The sequence below is a fragment of the Pinus tabuliformis genome, chromosome 3_2, assembly GCF_031772625.1.
Source record: "Pinus tabuliformis cultivar Carrire ecotype Pingquan chromosome 3_2, CPIR1, whole genome shotgun sequence".
In the NCBI taxonomy this organism is placed as follows: Eukaryota; Viridiplantae; Streptophyta; class Pinopsida; order Pinales; family Pinaceae; genus Pinus; species Pinus tabuliformis.
The window spans coordinates 655,181,678-655,187,584 of record NC_142302.1 but is presented as its reverse complement, the minus strand read 5'-3'; positions in this window follow the sequence as shown (position 1 = coordinate 655,187,584).

Here is a 5,907-nt window from a genome sequence, read left to right as displayed (position 1 = left end):
AATATAAAAGTATATTTACTAGAAATCAAAATAAATTTATTAAGTTACACTAAACTAAATTATTATAAAAATTGAAGTAAAAAATTAAACTAAAAAATAAAAATAGTTAAAATAAAACGAAAGTAATAACTAAACCACATCTAAAACTAAAGTAGAATAACTAAAATTCTAAATTATAATAATATTAATTGAAATCTAATGGAATTAATAATACAACCAAATTAAAAATAAAATAAAAAATTCAAATTTTTAAATTAAATTACAAAATAAAATGTAATAATATAAAAGTATATCCATTAAAAATAAAAATAAAGTTATAAAATTAAACTAAACTAAATTATTATAAAAAATCAACTCACACAAATAAACTAAAAAATAAAAATAATAAAAATAAAACTAAAGTAATAACTAAACCACATTTATAACTAAATTAAAACTATTAAAAATCTATTTTAGTAAGCAACAAAAATAAAAACAATATTTCTCATATCACTTTCTTTTAAAAATCTATTGCACTAAGTTAAAAAAGATATTAACAATATTTTTCATTACAACTTATGAAAGAGATTCTTGTAATAGCATCATTTGAAAAGAAACAATATTTTTTTTGTTTTATATAATGTTTTTAAGGATATAAACACTGATAATGTTTTGTTCAAGTATTTAAAATAGCATGGCAAACAAATAAGTTTACCCTAAAATAAATAAATTCAATACATATATTGCATAGCTCATTATACACTTACATTCAACAACTCTCACCTTACAATTTTACAATCTAAAAAATTGCAATAACTATTTGGATGCATATCTTGCTTTTTGTTGTCCTTCTCTTTTCAACTGCTAAATTACAATAATGTCATTATCACTGCAAAACATCGAATTCTTCATTATTAGTAAGTATTGATATGAATATGCCATTATGAATTTTTGAGTTTCCTTTTGTAAAGTCTTATAAAGATACTAGGCTCTTTCATAATGTCATTATCACTGCAAAATATCGAATTCTTCATTATTAGTAAGTATTGATATGAATATACCATTATGAATTTTTTAGTTTTCTTTTGTTAAGTCTTATAAAGATATGGGTTCTTTCATTCACCCTCACATATATATACATAGTGTTTTATAGTTTTTCTTGTGTTATTTTAATTTGTCAATCTTTCTTTATATCAACAACAAGTTTTCAAATTTTTTATTCATTGATATATCATTTAAGTTTGTTTTGAGTGTGTAATTCTTTTAATATTTTAGAAATCAACATTTTATCAATTATTTTCTTTCTATAAGCATATGGGTACTTTGTGAATTGTAGTATTATGGTGTTTGGAACTTTCACGTATGGAATATTGAACAACTATAAATCTTGTAGTTTATCATGCTCTATAGAAGAATTTTGATAATCACATAGGTTGTTCAATAGATGTTTTAGTTAACTTGATAGACGATAGAGGAATTTAGAATTTGATATTTCCTTGTATGCATATATCATAACATCCTCCTATTGACAATATGAAGATAACTTTTATTAGAAGACATATGCTTTTTATTTTATTGGAGTGTAATGTTTATGCAAAAAATAGTGTTGTCCTCAATGAATTCATACCCACACTTTTTCATCTCTAATAGATTTAAATTTAAATTTCTGTTTTTTAACAAACATTAAACAAAACTATTAGATATTAGGTTCCAAATAGTTTTATGCCATGACTATTTCCAAAATTTTTATCTATTTCAATATATACAATATATTTCCATATACATCTCTTATAATTTATAGTTAAAAAAGAATTAAAACCTTAATTTACCTATACAAGTCACTTAATTTTCCTATACAAGTCATTGCTAGGAGGGCAAGGGCAAAGTGTGTAGTAACCTCTCTATGCTAATAAAAATTTCAATTGAGTAACTTCAGCCTTTAATCATATTTTTCATGGTTTCAAAATTTTACCATAGATCTCTCATTAACACTGTCTTAACGAGATTTTGTTCTTTACTAAATGTAAAAATCTCTCATGAATACTTTATGTTAACGACATTTCCTTACTAAATGTATTCAGTAAAAGGAAGGAAGGTAGGGTGATCTGCACCTTAGGTATTTCTTTAAAGCGTTAGAAACCAATTTATGGTAAAAATTGGGTAACTTGAATGGATAGAAACTAATTTATGGTAAAAATTGGGTAACTGTATATCAATATTAACATATAATAATAGAAAATTAAATAGCTTGTTCCGGGAATTCAAATTTTTAAGGTTCGGAATTCCAATTTTGGTATCTAAGTTTAGGATAGGTAAGATACTATTTAGAAAGTCATGAGATAGTTTAAAATAATGTTGTATAAAAATATTATAGTTTAATTTTTTTTATAAATAGTTTTTCCGAAAGTTTGAGTTAAGCTTTTTGATGGTAAGAGAGTTGTTTTCTTTTACTTAAAGCAGTTTATTGGATACATCTTAATTGATTTAATTTTATATTTTTTTATAGTTTTTTAATTAAATATTAATAAATTTTGATATTTTGTATATATATTTATTTAGTCATATATACATAATATAAATGTGATTTGAACAAATTTTATTAAAATTATTATTTTATAATTGAATAATAAGATTTTGTTTTTAAGAAAATATAAACTTTATTATTATATAGATATAAATATCACTATATTTTATAAAATAATTTCATTTAATCCTCAATAATTAATTAGTATATATAATTGGTTGATGGGATAATTTTGTCCTCCTCTACCTCCCTAAGAATAGACAACTGTCGGTGGTTACAGTACGGTTTCTATAATGTCAATTTTATTGAGAGTGTAAATGTGTCTAAACGTGCTCAAAATTTGTCCAACAAAATATCTTAATAGTGTTGTAATTTCATTTGAATTGTGTTTTTATACTAGATGCAAATAAAATTCAGTCAACAAAGGGAATGATAATTCTGACGATAGGGAATGTTATATTTTGATATGTTCCTGGGGGATGATAAATGTGATAAAAGAGAATGTTATAAATTGATATGTCTTTATGTTATAAATTGATATGAGATATTATGATTATTTTTAATTTGATTTATTGAAAAGATAATTATATATTTTAAAATTATTATAATTTTTTTTTAGTAAAAATTAAAATTTTAATTACATATTTTGAATTGAGGAGAAGTTTTTTAATAATTTAAATATTAAATATTAAAAAAATTTATTATTTTATTTGATTTATTTAGATTTTAATAGAAATTATGAAGTCGTGTTTATTTAATTAAATTATGATGTGGTCAACAATATATAGATCATCATAATTAAAAAGAAATCAAATATAATTGAAATAGACGGTATACAATTTTCTTTAGAATTTAAAAGCAAGTCAATTTCAACAAATTGTATACTATCTACCACAACATTAAATATTGTGCAATTAAATAGATAGAAGGAGCCAAGTTGTGGTTTCACTTTTAATTCCACCATCTTATAAAAACAATTTATTCTTCAAAAATTAGAGATTGAAATGCTGGTAGTTCTAAAAGGCCAAACTATAAAATTGTTATTTTTTCTTTACTGTTTAGAACTTTAAATTTTATTCTCCAATATGTATACTTGATTTATATCCATTTTTAATGTAACTTGAAATTTTGAATTGTTTTATTTGTCTTTGGTGTGAGTTTTCCTAGTAAAATTTATAAAAAAAAATTTTAAAAATTTTAAAATTACAATTTTTAAATATATAATCTATAAAAATTAAAGTATATTAAAATAATTATGCTAAATTTGTATATATATATATATGAGAGAAACTATTTCAAAATTTTTGATTCACCTCAATAATCATTTTGTAAAAAACTTAAAGCTAAAACTAATTTATATCCATTAAATCTATTATGATTATAATTTAAATATCAATTAGAATCTCTTAAAAGAAAGTAACCATCACAACTATTTAACTTGAATCCAATTTAATCTTTATTTATCAAATCTATTCTCAAAATAATTTAAATATGAATTTTAATGAATTATATTCTCAAAATAATTTAAATATCTATTAAAATTAGTTAAAATACAATAACAAGTGCAAACTAGTTAACCTCAACCCATTGAACCAAACAACTTCTTACATCAAAGCTCTTTAATAGTGAACCAATAATGTAAAAAAATGTCATTCTATTCATGAAACTATATAATTGAAAATTTGTAATAAATATAAAAAAAATTTAACCATTGTAATAAAGTATTACATTCCAAGAACAAGACATTATGGAATTCTTGATTTTTTGGACTTGAAGGATATTGTTGATAGTAGGAAATCTATTGTAGTTTTAGCTTCCTATAGGGAAAATTTTAAGGGCGAAATTTCACAAATAAGTTATTTTTTGGACTTTTTTTAAAACAATATTCACCAATTTCATTAACAATTCACATATATATATATATATATATATATATATATATATATATATATATATATATATAATTAAATAATTGATATCAATAGTAAATTACATTTTTTTATTGAATATTTTTCTACATTCTATACTTATGAATTTTCAAATTAGAATAATCCCCTACCATACCATAAATAAAATAAATAAATAAAAATAAAAATAAAAAATCTTTAAAAAATACTATCTTATTAATTTTTGTGAAATTAATACTTTTATCCCCAAATATATTTGTTTCCCTTATATATAAAAACATCCTAAGCATCATCTTTAATAGCTTGCCTATATAATATTTACGAGGCGAGTTAAAATGAACATATAATATTTACGGAGAGAGTTAAGATGAACATCTAATGAACACCAACCACTTTTAAAATATAACACTGAATAAATATATATATATATATATATATATATATATATATAACTGTTGTATTATTAATTTTGTTAAATTTTAGTTAATATAATTATAATTTAGATTTTTAGTAGTTTTAGTTTAATTTTAAATGTGGTTTATTTATTACTCTAACTTTATTTTATTTATTTTCAATTTTTAGTTACTTCAATTTTTATAATAATTTAGTTTAGTTTATCTTTATAAGAGTTAATATATTTTTATATTATTATTTTTTAATTTGTAGTTTAGATGGAATTATTGATTTTGTAACTTTTTACTTTAGTTGTATTATTAATTTAATTCAATTTTAGTTAATATATTTATAATTTGGACATTTAATTGGTTTTTAATATGATTTAGTTATTACTTTAGTTTTATTTTAATTACATTTAATTTTGAGTTTAGTTTTGTTACTTTTAACTTTTATAAAAAAATAGATTAGTTTAACTTTATTTTGATTCTTAGTTAATTAGGCCGATAGGCCTTCCTCTGAAAGAGCATTTCGTCGTCCTTTTGATTCTCAGATAGACATCTGGCGCATCTGGTTTAATTGACATCTGGCCTGTGTTTATGTGCTCTGATTGACATCTGTTCAAGTTAAATATCTCATACATCGGCATGGAAAGCGGGCTATACTATTAATCGGCATGGAAAGCGGGCTATACTGTTAATCGCCATAACTGTGGCATGCGGGGCACTGTTTCTTGTCAGCGCTACAGCCTGCCTGGTGATTTGTCTTGTGAAAATGGAGCGCAAGAGACGACGACTCAGAGAAACCAGTGGTGAACAAGAGAATAAACTGATCATGTTCTACAACCCAATTTCTTAGGCCAATGCTGTGGAAGCCACAGGGCATTTTGATGAAGAACATATACTGAGCAGAACCAGGTATGGAATCGTGTTCAAGGCATGTTTGCAGGATGGAACAGTGCTATCAATCAGGAGATTAGCAGACGGACCAAGGAGAGTGTCTTCAGATGAGAAGCAGAGGCTTTGGGAAAAGTGAAGCACAGGAATCTAACATTCCTGAGAGGATATTATGTGAACCAAGACGTGAGGCTACTGGTATACGATT